This window comes from Rhododendron vialii, chromosome 2a (genome assembly GCF_030253575.1).
Source record: "Rhododendron vialii isolate Sample 1 chromosome 2a, ASM3025357v1".
In the NCBI taxonomy this organism is placed as follows: Eukaryota; Viridiplantae; Streptophyta; class Magnoliopsida; order Ericales; family Ericaceae; genus Rhododendron; species Rhododendron vialii.
In genome coordinates, this window is record NC_080558.1 from 7,015,867 (window position 1) to 7,032,512 (window position 16,646).

General features: G+C 41.2%; 1 non-coding gene across 1 annotated transcript; it reads right to left on the reverse strand.

Annotated features, from left to right (window-relative positions):
* Nucleotides 1-1,052: 1,052 nt before the first annotated feature.
* On the reverse strand, nucleotides 1,053-1,155 carry LOC131318312 (small nucleolar RNA R71). Its single transcript, XR_009197636.1, has one exon. It is a non-coding gene; the product is annotated as a small nucleolar RNA R71 (small nucleolar RNA).
* Nucleotides 1,156-16,646: the final 15,491 nt, after the last annotated feature.

Below are 16,646 nucleotides of genomic sequence, written 5' to 3' on the forward strand. Positions count from 1 at the left end.
TTTGTAATGCTAGACGGTGCTTGTGATCAGATCTCCAACCCAATCTCCACGTTTCGCAGCATCATATGTACCTTGGATGGGAGGGCTTGAAGATCAACGTTTCTGTGTGCAATTTTGAATACAATGTATGCTATGTAAGTTTTTTTTTTGAGGATAGCAATCGAATATCTATCTCACCCTTGAATTCAAACCAAGTCACAGCCAGAACTGGACAACCTCGGGAAATCTTAACATAGTTGTAAATTTTTGGCGCCGTTGCCGGGGAGTTAGAACACGGTTGCGTATTTTCAATTTGTTTTTAGTTTAATTCTTTGTTTTATTTAATTTTTTTTTCTTTCCTGTTAGTCTGTTTCAGCATTGCCAGGTTTTTGAACATCACAAGGATTGTGAAGTTGAATTTATTGGTGGCCAGGCAGATCAAAGCGATTTCGTTTACCCACTGTGAGTTCTCTTTTCGATTACTTTATTTTTGGATCGCTGAAATGGTAGTGGAATTAGGGTTTTTTGGATATTTATGCGTCGATATCGGTCGTTATCACCTGAGACAGTGTCTGATACTGATCCTGAATTTGAGAAAACCCTTCGATCTTTTAGGAATTCTCTTAAAGCAAAACGTGAACGCCCAATTGCTCGTAATATAAACTTTGACGTAATGGGCGACCAAACAGGAGCAATTGGTGGGGAACAGGGCTCCCCATTGGTGGAGTATTTTATTCCAAATGAGTATGAGTCCACTTCGTGCATAGTCATGCCCACGGTAAGAGCCAACCAATACGAGATAAGGCCAGGCACTTTACAGATGTTGCCCTCATTTTATGGGAAACCAAACGAGGATCCTTATGATCACTTGAACCAATTCATGGAAACGAGCAAAATTATTTGCATTCGTGACTTTGATAAGGATGCATTGAAATTACTCCTTTTCCCATTCTCGTTGAAGGATAAGGCCAAACAGTGGTTGAACTCCTTACCGGCAAACTCCATCACCTCTTGGACTCAGATGTGCGAAGAGTTCCTAAAGAAATATTTCTCCATCGGTAAGACAACCCTTCATAGACAAGAGATCACCGGATTTACCCAACACGATGGAGAACAGTTTCATGAATCTTGGGAGAGATTCAATGACCTTCTTAGGACGTGTCCTCACCATGCTATCCCCAAGTGGCAGCTTGTTCAATCTTTTTACCAGGGTTTGATGGAACCACATCGCCAACTGGTAGATTCTTCTAGTGGTGGGACCTTCCTGCATAAGAATGTGAACGATGCATGGAAGTTATTCGAAAACCTTAGTGAAAACTCTCAACATCGTGCATCTTCCCTTAGACATTCGAGAGGGGCAGCGTCTAGTTCTTCCAAACAGAGAGGGGTCTATGAGGTTCAGCCCTCTAATGACCTTACACATCAAGTAGCTGCCTTGACCAAAACATTGAAAGAATTAATCACTTCGGGTCAACATCCTCTCCCTGTGGGACATCATCCACCCACTTTTCAGGAGGTGTGTGGGATTTGTGCTAGTCCCATGCATTACATCACTGATTGCCCCTCTGCCTCCCAATATCCAGAGTTTGTGCAAGAGCAAGTTAGTGCTGCACAAGGGTTCTCCAGGCCAGGCTACGACCCATTTTCTCCCACATACAATGCTGGTTGGAAAGATCACCCAAACTTTTCTTGGAGGACGCAAAATCAAGGCAGTCCCTCCTCTTTGCAACAGAGACCGCACAACCTAAGTGGTTTCAACCAACCAAAGCCCAATTACCCAAGCAAATTTAATCAAATGGCTTCCCAAAGGGCACCACAGCCCTTCCAACAAGCACCTCCTCCTTCTCAGGCGCCCCAGCCTCAACGGTCTCCCAATTTTGACGAGACCATGTGACAAGGGATGCAAACAGTGCTCCAAAAACTGCAGGGATTAGAGAGTACCAGCCAACAATGTAATTCCAATACTCAATCCATAGTGCGGTTAGAATCCCAAATCGGCCAATTGGCCAATGCGCTTAGCAAGAGAGAGGAGGGTAAGCTACCTAGCCAACCAGTTTCCAATCCTAGGGGTCAATTCCAAGTTGACGAGCAGCACACTCCTAACCATCACCAGGAGCAAGCTAAAGCAGTTGTGGCCCTTCGATCGGGCCGAATTGTAGAGACTAGGCCTACAGATGACACTTCGAAAAAGCAAGATGCTCGATCTTCTGTTTTTAGGCCTAAGGAAAAGGACAAGATCCTTGAAGAGGAGGATGCGCCTCCTTTTGTTACTGATACCACTTCACCTACTTCTCCTTCCACCAGTTCCGCCATGGTACCACCAGGTGTACCACGTGTCCCTTTTCCAGCGGCTCTTAATTCACAATCTCCTTATACTAAGAAAGCTGCTGTGATGGAAGATATGATTGAGACTTTCAAGCAAGTCAAGATAAATCTTCCTCTTCTGGACGCCATTCGGCAACTCCCCTCATACGCTAAATTTCTTAAGGACCTTTGCACTCAAAAGCGTAGAACTCGAACCAATGTTACAAAAAATGTCCTTCTAGCTGAGGGTGTCTCCTCTGTTTTCCACACTTCTACTGCCCCTAAGTTGCCCGATCCAGGGACCCCCACAATTTCATGTGTCATAGGTGACCACATTATAGAAAGGGCACTTCTGGATCTCGGGGCCAGTGTTAATCTTATGCCATACTCTGTGTATGAGCAGTTTGGGTTTGGGGAGTTGAAACCCACCTCGGTGACTTTACAGTTGGCGGACCGATCCATTAGAATCCCAAGGGGCATTGTCGAGGATGTATTGGTGAAAGTTGACCAATTTCTCTTCCCTGCAGATTTTATCATCCTTGACACAGAGCTTGGCCAAGCATCCATGCAATCCACCACCATCATACTTGGTCGTCCTTTCTTGGCTACAGCTAATGCTAATATCCATGTCAAGGCCGGGGTGATGGATGTGTCTTTTGGAAACATGAATGTTAGGCTTAATATTTACAATTCCACCAAGTACCCTTCCACGGATGAAGACTGTTTCGCAGTCGATGTCATAGATGATGTCGTGGAGGAAGCTCTTCCCTACATTCTCACTAAGGACCCTTTAGAGGCATGTTTGGCCCATTATGGCCATAAGGAGTATGAATTAGGTTAAACCATTACAGAGGTCAACTCAGTGCTTAATCATGCACCTCCAACATGGCAAGCCAAGTTTGAACCATTACCACCATTGTCACGTGAGCCTGCGCTCCCTTTTATAGAGGCCCCTCCGAAGCTTGAGCTGAAGCCACTCCCGGCCAATCTCAAGTATATCTTTTTAGGGCCTACAGATACTCTTCCTGCGATTATCGCGTCTGACCTTACTGTCGTGCAGGAGGGTCAGCTTGTTGATGTGCTTGGGAGGCACAAGGGTGCCTTAGGGTGGTCGATAGCGGACCTCAAGGGGATAGACCCCTCCGTTTGCATGCATCGTATAAATTGTGAGGAAGATGCCAAACCATCTCCAGAGATGCAACGGAGATTAAATCCCAACATGAAAGAGGTGGTAATGAAGGAGGTGGTCAAATTGTTAGATGCGGGTATCATATACCCCATCTCTGATAGTAAATGGGTGAGTCCCACGCAGGTGGTGCCTAAGAAGTCAGGCATCACTGTGGTGAAAAATGATAAGGGTGAATCTGTCCCCACTCGCATGACCACAGGTGGCGAGTGTGCATTGATTACCGGAAGTTGAATTCCATGACTAGGAAGGATCACTTTCCACTTCCATTTGTGGATCAAATCCTAGAACGGTTGGCGGGCCAGAGTTACTATTGTTTTCTTGATGGCTATTCAGGCTATAATCAAGTATCCGTTGACCCCGCAGACCAAGAAAAGACCACGTTCACCTGTCCATTTGGCACCTTTGCCTATCGGCGTATGCCTTTTGGTTTGTGCAATGCACCTGCGACCTTTCAACGGTGCATGATGGCAATATTCTCCGATATGGTGGAGAATTTTCTTGAGGTCTTCATGGACGACTTCTCGGTTTTTGGGAAGTCTTTCGAGAGTTGTCTCCATAATCTTGAGAGGGTGCTTAAGCGCTGTTTGGAGACCAATTTGGTGTTAAGTTGGGAGAAGAGCCATTTTATGGTTCAAGAGGGAATTGTGCTAAGTCATGTCGTGTCTAAAAGGGGGATCGAAGTTGATAAAGCTAAAGTGGACCTTATCTCTAAGCTTCCTCCCCCTTCTACCGTCAAGCAAATTCGCTCATTTTTAGGGCATGCAGGGTTTTACCGCCGTTTCATCAGAGACTTTAGCAAAATTTCAAAGCCCTTGTGCGACCTCCTTGCCAAGGATGCCCCGTTTGTCTTTGATGATGCGTGCATGAATGCCTTCGTGAAGCTTCGTACTGCGTTGTCTTCCGCCCCGATCATGCAATCCCCTGTTTGGTCTCTTCCCTTTGAGATCATGTGTGATGCGTCCGACTATGCGGTTGGCGCGGTCCTTGGCCAACGGGTGGATAAGGTGCCTTACGCCATTTACTATGCGAGCAAGACTCTCTCGGATGCTCAATTGAACTATACCACTACGGAGAAGGAGATGCTCGCGGTAGTGTTTGCGTTAGATAAGTTTTGGTCCTACCTCTTGAGGTCGAAGACAAGGACCGATTCTTTGCGCAGGTTGGTAATTATTTTTGGGAGGATCCGGAGTTGTTCAAATATTGTTCGGATCAAGTGATTCGGCGATGTGTCCCCGAAAGTGAGCAACAGAGCATATTGACTTTTTGTCATACTCTTGAGTGTGGGGGACATTTTAGCGGTAAGAGGACCTCGGCGAAGGTCTTGCAATGCGGGTTCTATTGGCCCACACTTTTTAAGGATGCCCATGAGTTTTGCAAGGCATGCCTTCGTTGCCAAAAGGTTGGCAACATATCCAACCAAGACATGATGCCTTTGTCCGATATTCTTGTGGTAGAAATTTTTGATGTGTAGGGAATTGATTTTATGGGACCATTCCCAACTTCTTTTGGGAATGAGTATATTTTAGTGGCAGTAGATTATGTCTCAAAGTGGGTGGAAGCGGTAGCAACGCGGACTAATGACCACAAGGTTGTGGTCGAATTCTTGCAAAGTAACATTTTTAGTCGCTTTGGCTACCCACGTGCGATTATAAGTGATGAGGGAACCCACTTCCTAAACAAATACTTTGCGGCGCTAGTAAAGAAATATTCTATCACTCACAAGGTGGCAACACCTTATCATCCTCAAACTAGTGGCCAAGTAGAGGTCTCGAATAGGGAGGTTAAATCAATTCTTGAGAAAACGGTTAGGCCGGATCGGAAAGATTGGTCGCTTAGGCTTAATGATGCTTTATGGGCCTACCGTACAGCTTTTAAAACTCCCATTGGCATGTCTCCTTACCGGTTGGTTTACGGTAAAGCGTGCCACTTGCCTGTAGAGTTGGAACATAGGGCCATGTGGGCCATTAAGAAATTTAATTTTGATATGGTTATTGCCGGTTCGAATCGTAAACTCCAACTCAATGAATTAAAAGAACTTCGTAATGATGCATATGAGAGCTCTAAAATCTATAAGGCTAGGACTAAAGCATTCCATGATAAGCATATCCGTAGGAAGTCCTTTGAGCCTAATCAAAAGGTGTGGCTCTTCAATTCACGTTTGAAATTGTTTCCGGGCAAGTTGAACTCTAGATGGGATGGACCTTATGTTATTACTCGTGTATACCCCCATGGTGCGATTGAAATTTGGGATCCACGTGATGGCCAAGTATCTAAGGTTAATGGCCAACGATTGAAGCCATATGTGGACGGTTTGAGTGAAGAGGGTGAAATTGAGTCCATCAATTTGTTGGACCCAGTGTACCCTAACCTTTGAGCGCTTTCAATGAGTCTAGGAGACTTGAAATCTATGGAGTTTGAGAGACCTCCACTGTTTGCCGTGCTCGAACGGCTTCTGAAGGTCTGGTATAGCCACCTTGTCAAAGCTATGTATGTAGTACTTAGGAGGTTGGGTCTGGCGGCAGGCGTGTAGTTAGCAACGAAAATTCTGTCTGAACCATCTGATTTTAATGTCCAACTTGGTGGAGATTGCTTCATAAACCGAGTGGTGGGTAAGGAATCTGGCAGCCCCAGAGGGAGTGACAGCCTATTAGATGATGGCACCACTTTTCAAGATATCGCTGAATCCTACACATATTGTCCTTCCAACAAATAGGGAACCACAGTCTTTGACAAGGGAGAAAAGTAGTACCCGTGTCTTTCACGCGAAGAAAGTGTATACTTTTTTGTCTTGGTGGAGTATTTTAGGGAGTATTTGTTAGCATTTTATTTTTATTTTTATTATTTTTATTTTTCTCTTTTTCTTCGCTTTGTGTCTTTTGTTTTATTTTGTTTTATTCTCTATATTTTGTGTTGTGGGACTAACGAAGCGCAGGTTTACGCTACAAGTTGGGGGATGACTCCCACATTTTCTTTTGCCTTGATTTTTGTTGCTCCTACGTGAGGTGATATCTCTCCTTTCTTTCTCTGGCTAGTCTTTTATTTTTCTATGGCTGAGCCGTCACTGAGGATAGTGCCATTATTAGTTGGGGGATGGATCGCTTGCTTTTTGTCTATAGAGTTTTAAAAAAAAAAAAAATACTTGTTAGATCCTTTCTACTTGAGACTTGGAGATTGCAATGTTTACTTGTTGGTTGCTTGTGCTGAAAATCTATGAGCATTACTTGAATACTTATGTAGCACGGTAGTTCTTTTTGCTAGCTTGGCAATAGGAATTTATCTTGGCATACGCTCTTAGCATCTTTGCACTGCACGTTTCTTGGACTTTGACTACTTGTGAGTTGTAACTTGAGTGCTTTCAATGGCTAGATTAGTGGAGACTTATACCCATGTGAGCTTTAGTGCCTTACCTTCCTTTGGAGTGGTGTTATTTAAACTCTTTGTTTGTCGTAAAAAAGAAGAAGCTAAATCGATGTCGATCTCATTATCTTTGTCATCAAGTATTGGGACTTAATGCATGCGTAATATTTCATCTTTTGGGAATGGAAAGTTACATGGTTGTATTGCCCCTAGGAGATGATAGTAGGCCATTTTTGTGCTTTGAGCCGGTTCGTTTCTTTTTCTTAAACACTTATCCCTTGCAAGCCACATTGAGCCTCTTGCATGAGCCTTTTTCTTGTTAAGCTTCACCAACCATATTGTGTCTTGAGAATGGCAAGTTAATCATGTGAAGGTTAATTTTTAAAGAGAGTGGAGAAAGTGTATTTGAGAAAGATTTGCTTGAATTGTGGTGTGTTCTTCCCCATTGTTAAAAACAGTGAAAAAATTGCAAAAGAAAAAAAAATAGAACTTGAATGAAAAAGGGGAAGACACCTATGCATTTGTTTGAAGAAAGAAACGTGTGAACTTCATTGTGGAATTGTGTGAATGGTGAATAATAAGAGAGATAAGGCGGAGTTGAAAAGAATGATGAGAGGGCGCGCACATTATTACTTGCCCTATGTTGTTTTGGCCTATTCTCGGACACTTGCTTATGATTTGTCCTAACTTTTGAAGCACTTTTCCTTACCCAATGATATAACCAAAATAAAAGTCCTACTTGATCTTAGGGGTAATGGGTTGTGATCGATGGATAGATATAGTCTTTAATACTTGGCATTCCATTCATGAGATCTTGTGTCCACTTTAAAAAGCTTTCTTTTCGCGTCTAAGTGTGCAGGATACTTTGGTTCTTTATTGCATAACTTCCATCCGCACACGTTGAGAGTTTATTAAATGCACCTTGTTTCGAGCGTTTTCTTTTGTTGAGTGCATGACATGGTGAGAATTGAAGTCGAGACTCGGTCCGGAGAGGGTGCTCGGTTGTGGTTCACTTGTAGTCGAGGTCTTTGCTCACACACACTAAGTTTGGGTGCCATGATTTATTTCTATGTTTTGATAGCGTCTAGAACTATTATTGCATATGTTATATTCTTGGTATTGGTGTTGCAATGAGTTGCATTGCAGGTTTTTGGGTTCCAAGTAAAGGAATCCGCGATGTTTTGTGGGTGATCACTGCTGAAAACCCTCACGAGACTTCACTCGTCCTACCGGGGCCACCCGGGGGTTTAAAAGATCTATCCTTTAGTTAGTTGCTTTATTTTATTTATTTTTTGATTTCTTTGCTAGGGACTAGCAAAGTGTAAGTTGGGGGATGTGATAGGTGCATAAATGTGCCTATTTACGCCCCTTAATTTACTCTTGTTATGTCCGTTTATTATATTATTTAGAGTTTGATACTCGTTTTTATTTATTTCAGAACCTACGGAGCTGTTGGATAATATTTGAAGCTAAATCGATATAAAAATAATTAACGATGCAAAGCGAGCTCGATGTCATGCTTAGAGAATGTTATCCTTGCCGATCAAAAATCAACAAGTTGGACCAAGCTTATAATGGATGGAAAGAGAGAAGCACCCAATAAAATTCCTACAAGATGAATAATTATGTGCATAATGATGGGCCAGTAATTAAAAAGGTCGGCGCCTCCTTTCTCATGAAGATTATTTTCGGCACTTATAAAAGGGCTGCAAGGGTTTTTGCTTGGGGATCCGATTGTCACGCAGAAACGGAAACAGCGGGGGCTGCCAATATATCATATTTTCCCACGGCAGAAACGGGAGAACGGTGGTGGCCATCAGGATACTTTTTCATCACGCGAAAATAGAGAACTGGGCAGCAATCACCACGCCTCGCGAATCACGGCCAAACCGACACAGGAGCTTTGGGTTTTATTCTTTTACTATTTATTAGAAAGCTTTCAGTTTGTTGTTCAATGGAGTTTTGTTCTTACATGATTATTTGTTCTCACTCCATGAACGGCTAATCTACTCGGCTAGGGTAATGAGGAGGTCTCTCCAAGTAGCATAGTTGTCTGATTCTAGGGTTTTATGTTCAACTTGATTGTGTCACTTGATCGATTCATAACTTTTTATGAAGTTTGATATTTTTCTGACATTCGAATGTGTTTGTATCCATGGTTTCAAGCACTGTCATACAATGATTTTTAATATTTCAGGATAGGTTTTGAGATAGACTATACGACGTGAGACGGATCGTGCCGTTGGTTAAATCCAATGAGACAATCTGTGCCATGTTGAGATAGCCTATATGGAGTGCGAATCTTGATTATCTTTTTGGGAATTATCGATAAGAATTGCTACCCTACGGTAATCTGGTTGAATGTTGAATATGAACACTAGGTTTCGAAACAATTGCGTTACAGAGGGAGACTGAATCGGAAACCCTAGTCCCATCTCTCATCAGTTTACAACTCCTTTAATCTGCTTTCTAGTTTAGTTTTAGTTTAATCAATCCAAATCAAAATCCAACTTCTCTTTACTTTCTGAATTAAATTAGAAATTAATTGAAACTACTGCAACTCAGCTTTTTACTCCCTGCGGACGATCCTGGACTTAACAACTGTTCTTTGGAATACTAGTTAATTCCTTGGTTTTATAAATTATATTTTTGGTGCGAAAACGACAGACCAACATGATCCAAAAGTAATCTGTGATTCTTGGTTTGGGCCGCCGGTTGGTTGGTGTACTTATTCTTGTAAACTGGGTCAGTAACATGAGAGTTCACTTTGATGAAACATAATTCCATGATGTGCTTTCACTGTTATTGGCTTTTGTTGCAATTTCAACGGTAAATTCTTAGAAATCTCCAAGCAAACAGGACCTGGTATATGTGAATGTATACGTCTAGGATTATAATGCATTTAGATGTGCATTTCTGAATCCCACCAGTGGATGGAGGTGGCATTTGAGTGAAAAGATGTAGACGATTGGATTTATATAGGGAAAGGAGCTGCCAATCTCGTTCTTGCTCACTCCGAATCCTCTCCAGTATTTGTGTGTTCATTTATGCTTCACCCTTTTGATCATTTCATTGTGCCTCTTCTTTTAATTTTTGATTATACAATAATTCAGCTAAGAATTTTTCCAAACACCAAAAGCAAAGCAAACAATTAAGTTCTTTCTTCCAAGAATTGGGATTTTCCTTTTGAAGAGTTGTTTGGATTTGCAAATGCATCCTTGTACTTTGTAAAATGAACTTAAATTCTAGAATGAAATGGAGATTAAAACAAGTTAGTTGACACTTAACAGTGGGTAAATAAAGGAGGCCATAGTAACATGCTTCGCTAAGAAGACGGTGCAATGTACCTACATTCATTACTTATGACATTTCCTTCGATTTTGAGTAAACAATTTGATTTTGTCGGATTATTTTTACGCCCTCATGGAACTAAATCTTGATGGACTATCTTTAAATGAATATGTGTTGCATAATTGCAAAGCTGCATGTAGACTTATTGTTTTTTTCTTTCTTTTTTTTTTTTTTTTTGTGGGGGGGGGGGGTGTGTGTTATGTAGACTTATTGTTGCTTAATAATTCATATCTATCCTTGGGATTTGGACATGCCTATGCTTGGCAGTGGTACTTCTGAGCGACCGATCCGACCGTTCATCTCGGCGATCGACTGCTCGAATATTCATCAAGCAATGAAAGGTTTAGATTTATATGCGATCAGATTCAGTCCGAGTGATCTATACCGAAATGAACGATTGGATGCCGCTTGGCACCCATTTGGCACCGAGGTGCTTGGCGGCAACCTTTGGCCCCGTTTGTGATCCATTGACTCCATTCAAGCAAGAAATTGGAAGGGCCCAAAGATTGAGGTGTATGCTTAGACAGTCACTTGGACACATCTCTATATTAAAATATTAAATGATAATATACATTTTTATTTTCCTGCCGAACGGAATTTTCTTTTTGTCTCAATTCATTTATTATTTTTGCATTTGTTAGTTCGCGTCAAATTTTTGTCAACTATTGATTCGTCACGACGAGATGAGTCGGAGAAATAGAAAATTATGACCCAAGTATTTTGGGAAAAATCCAAAAAAAAGGCCAGACAATATTCAGACTTTTCGGACTTTTTCTTGGCTTTTTAAAAATAATATTTGAGTTTGGGTCATAATTTTATGGTTCTTCAATTTCTCTAGTCGAAACGATCCAATAATCCATAAAAAAAACTTTGACGTAAAACTAACTAACGCAAAAGAAAATTGAATAAAAGAAAAAAAATTAGAAAAAAATTATTAATCTTGTAAAAGTATAAAATCCCCAAAAGAGAGCCAGGAAAATATTTTGGGTCAACTGAAAGATTCTTTAAAAGTTTTTTTTTTTTGTAGAGATTTTTTAAATGGGTTTCAGCTTAAAATGAGGTGGGCCAGCTGATAAGCTCAATTCAGTCCCCTAACTCCTAGAGCCCCGCTTCAAAACACAAATTCCTGATTAGAAGCCCAACGCTCCGGCCAAAATGACGGGTATACTAATCCCGCTTTAAGAAAATCGCGGCCAAGTGTCAAAAGAAGTGACCAAGAGTAATAAAAAGCGGCCAAGTCTAATAAAGCGCAGCCAAGAGTAATAACAAGCGGTTCGAAGCAATAAGAAGTGGCCAAGAGCAATAAGAAGCGGCCAAGTGTAATAAGACGCGGCCAATTGTAATAACAAGCGGCCAAGTGTAATAAGACGCGGCCAAGAGCAATAACAAGCGGCTAGGAGCAATAACAAGCGGCCACTGGCAATAATTAGCATCTAGGAGCAATAACAAGCGGCCAGAGGCAATAATAAGCGGCCAATAGTAATAAGAAGCGGCCAAGAGTAATAACAACCGGCCAAGTGTCAAAACAAGCAGCTATGAGTAATACGATTCGGCCAAGTGTAATAAGATGCGGCCAAGATATCCGGAAACAAATCATACACTAAAACGCGTGTTCTGTAACCACTCTTAAAAAAATAGCGGCCAGATGTCAAAACATGCTGCCAGGAGTAATAAGATGCAGCCAAGATGTCCGAAAACAGAACATACGCACACTAATCATGCTTTTACCAGTAGTAAGCAAGAAGAAAACGCATCATGAATGACAACGATTTGAGCTTCATACTTTGTACTTTGTACTGTTCGAGCTATTGTTGAGAGGCGGGATGGAGTTGAAGAACTACGTAGATGTATGAATGACAATGAATTTATTGAAGAAGCCGAGGTGGAGCAGCGTTGAAGCCGAAGGTTTGATCCATGCTTTTGCTTCTGGAGATCGATCACACCCTCAAATGCAAGAAATCTATGAGCCCGGCCGTGGATGTCATATGTAGGAATAAAATTGTTCTTTTTCCTTTTGAAAGTGCCTTGAGGCCCAATTTTTTGTTCAAGATTTGTCTCATATACAAATAAATATGGGCTAACACAAGAACCAACGACCTTTGGATTTTTTTTTTGTTGATCCAAAATTATGGAGTTTATAGTTAGATTTTGCACTTTTGAGCATGTTGGCATGGATTTCAATGGTTCTTTACATCAAAAAAGAAAAAACTGAGTGCTCCCGAGTAGCAATTCAAATTGCGCCTGAGACACTCTACAAGAAAAGAGTAAATGTGGAAGCGCCCGAGCGCAACTTATATACGCCTGGGGATTGGAGCACGCGAATTGCGCCTGAGGCGCATGTGATGCAGCAAATATTTTAATTTATTTTTTTACCTCACTTTTTCTAGTTCGAATTGGCAGGAGACTAGAAAAAGGCAATCCTTTAAACATTATAAGGATTGTTAAAGCATAAGAGAGGCACAAGAAGGTGGTACGAAGTGATTCCATGAGATTCATCCGTGATGATTTCATTCGCATATGTTTTTTTTTTTTAGGTTTACATGATTCAAAAGTAATCTGTGATTCTTGGTTTGGGCCGCCGGTTGGTTGGTGTTCTTATTCTTGTAAACTAGGTCAGTAACATGAGAGTTCACTTTGAGGAAACATAATTCCTCGATGTGCTCTCACTGTTATTGGCTTTTGTTGCAATTCCAACGGTAAATTCTTAGAAATCTGTAAGCAAACAGGACCTAGTATATGTGAATGTATACATTTAGGAGTATAATGCATTTAGATGTGCATTTCTGAATCCTTGCAATGGATGGAGGTGGAATTTGAGCGAAAAGATGCACACGATTGGATTTATATAGGGAAAGGAGCTGCCAATCTCGTTCTTGCTCACTTCGAATCCTATCCTGTATTTGTGTGTTCATTTATGCTTCACCCTTTTGATCATTTCTTTGTGCCTCTTCTTTTAATTTTTGATTATACAATTATTCAACTGAGAATTTTTCCAAACTCCAAAGGCAAAGCAAACAATTAAGTTCTTCCTTCCAAGAATTGGGATTTTCCTTTTGAAGAGTTGTTTGGATTTGCAAATGCATCCTTTTACTCTGTAAAATGAACTTAAATTCTATAATAAAATGGAGATTAAAACGAGTTAGTTGGCACTTAACAGTGGGTAAATAGAGGAGGCCATAGTAACATGCTTCGCTAAGAAGACGGTGCAATGTACCTACATTCATTACTTATGACATTTGCTTCGATTTTGAGTAAACAATTTGAGTTTGTCGGATTATTTTTACGCCCTGATGGAACTAAATCTTGATGGGCTATCTTTAAATGAATATGTGTTGCATAATTGCAAATCTGCATGTAGATTTATTGTTTTTTTTTTTTTTTTTTGCCGGGGGGGGGGGGGGGGGGGCGGGCAATTAATGTAGACTTATTGTTAGTTAATAATACACTACTATCCTTGGGATTTGGACATGCCTGTGCTTGGCAGCAGTACTTCTGAGCAGCCGATCCGACCGTTCATCTCGGTGATCGACTGCTCGAATATTCATCAAGCAATGAAAGGTTTAGATTTATATGCGATTAGATTCAGTCCGAGTGATCTGTACTGAAATGAACGATCGAATGCCGCTCGGCACCCACTTGGCATCGGGGTGCTTGGCGGCATCCTTTGGCCCCATTTGTGATCCATTGACTCCATTCAAGCAAGAAATTGGAAGGGCTCAAAGATTGAGGTGTATGCTTAGACAGTCACTTGGACACATCTCTATGTTAAGATATTAAATGATCGCAGACATTTTTATTTTCCTGCCGAACGGAATTTTCTTTGTCTCTATTCATCTTTTTTTTTTTTGCATTTGTTAGTCTGCGTCAAATTTTTGTTAACTATTGATTCGTCTCGACGAGATGAGTCGTAGAAATAGTTATTTTGGGAAAAATCCAAACAAAGGCCAAACAATATTCAAACTTTTCAGACTTTTTCTTGGCTTTTTTATAATAATGTTTGAGTTTGGGTCATAATTTTATAGTTCTTCGATTTCTCTAGTCGAAACGATCCAATAATCCATAAAAAAAACTTTGACGCAAAACTAACTAACGCAAAAGAAAATTGAATAAAAATAAAAAAAATTAGAAAAACATTATTAAGCTTGTAAAAGTATAAAATCTCCAAAAGAGAGCCAGAAAAATATTTTGGGTCAATTGAAAGATTCTTTAAAAGTTTTTTTTCCTGTTGAGATTTTTTAAATGGGTTTCGGCTTAAAATGAGGTGGGCCAGCTGGTAAGCTCAATTCAGTCCCCTAACTCCCAGAGCCCCGCTTCAAAACCCAAATTCCTAATTAGAAGCCCGACGCTCCGGCCAAAATGACGGGTATACTAATCCCGCTTTAAGAAAATCGCGGCGAAGTGTCCAAAGAAGCGGCCAAGAGTAATAAAAAGCGGCTAAGTGTAATAAAGCGCGGCCAAGAGTAATAACAAGCGGTTCGGAGCAATAAGAAGCGGCCAAGAGCAATAAGAAGCGGCCAAGTGTAATAAGACGCGGCTGAGAGTAATAACAAGCGGCCAAGTGTAATAAGACGCGGCCAAGAGCAATAACAAGCGGCCAAGTGCAATAAGAAGCGGCCAAGAGCAATAAGTAGCGGCCAAGTGTAATAAGACGCGGCTGAGAGTAATAACAAGCGGCCAAGTGTAATAAGACGCGGCCAAGTGCAATAACAAGTGGCCAAGTGCAATAATAAGCGGCCAAGAATAATAAGAAGCGGCCAAGAGTAATAACAACCGGCCAAGTGTCAAAACAAGCGGCTATGAGTAATACGATTCGGCCAAATAGTTTAGCCCACCGTCAAATCGTTACAGCTTAATATCGGCAAAATAGTTTAGTTCTCTCTGACCGCCATCAATCCCTCCACGATTTTTGGTAAATCGAAGTATTCATAGTTCAAAACAAGATTTAGCCCTCATCTGCAAGGGATGATTACTATGCCACATGTGCCAATAATTTATCGCCACCCATACTAAGTGGGTCAACCCTTGTCCCCCAACCACCCAACAAGGGATGACGACCATGTGCCACCCATAAAATTTCCCGCTAAGTGATAGGTTGGGAGCACCACTTGGACATGCCACATGGTAGTCTAGGACAATTGTATAATTACTCCATTTGCAATCCGTTTTCGAATCACTCCCTTTGTGCAGATTAAAATAGCTTCTTATTTCGTCACATATGTAGTTTGGGTTTCTCTGGTTGTGCCCCTTATCTGCTAAGTGATCTCCAACAAACGGATCTAACACTTCATCATCACCATTTCCATATTAGTTGTGGAACTTTCCCAATTCAATCTCCAATTCCATCCACCTTTCTCTTATGTGGGAAGCCGTCCATATATTGTGTGCACTCATATCAGGACCAGATTTTCCCATTTTGTAATGCTAGACGGTGCTTGTGATCAGATCTCCAACCCAATCTCCACGTTTCGCAACATCATATGTACCTTGGATGGGAGGGCTTGAAGATCAACGTTTCTGTGTGCAATTTTGAATACAATGTATGCTATGTAAGTTTTTTTTTTTTGAGGATAGCAATCGAGTATCTATCTCACCCTTGAATTCAAACCAAGTCACAGCCAGAACTGGACGACCTCGGGAAATCTTTACATAGTTGTGAATTTTTGGCGCCGTTGCCGGGGAGTTAAAACACGGTTGCGTATTTTCAATTTGTTTTTAGTTTAATTCTTTGTTTTATTTAATTTTTTTTTCTTTCCTGTTAGTCTGTTTCAGCATTGCCAGGTTTTTGAACATCACAAGGATTGTGAAGTTGAATTTATTGGTGGCCAGGCAGATCAAAGCGATTTCGTTTACCCACTGTGAGTTCTCTTTTCGATTACTTTATTGTTGGATCGCTGAAATGGTAGTGGAATTAGGGTTTTTGGGATATTTATGCGTCGATATCGGTCGTTATCACCTGAGACAGCGTCTGATACTGATCCTGAATTTGAGAAAACCCTTCGATCTTTTAGGAATTCTCTTAAAGCAAAACGTGAACGCCCAATTGCTCGTAATATAAACTTTGACGTAATGGGCGACCAAACAGGAGCAATTGGTGGGGAACAGGGCTCCCCATTGGTGGAGTATTTTATTCCAAATGAGTATGAGTCCACTTCGTGCATAGTCATGCCCACGGTAAGAGCCAACCAATACGAGATAAGGCCAGGCACTTTACAGATGTTGCCCTCATTTTATGGGAAACCAAACGAGGATCCTTATGATCACTTGAACCAATTCATGGAAACGAGCAAAATTATTTGCATTCGTGACTTTGATAAGGATGCATTGAAATTACTACTTTTCCCATTCTCGTTGAAGGATAAGGCCAAACAGTGGTTGAACTCCTTACCGGCAAACTCCATCACCTCTTGGACTCAGATGTGCGAAGAGTTCCTAAAGAAATATTTCTCCATCGGTAAGACAACCCTTC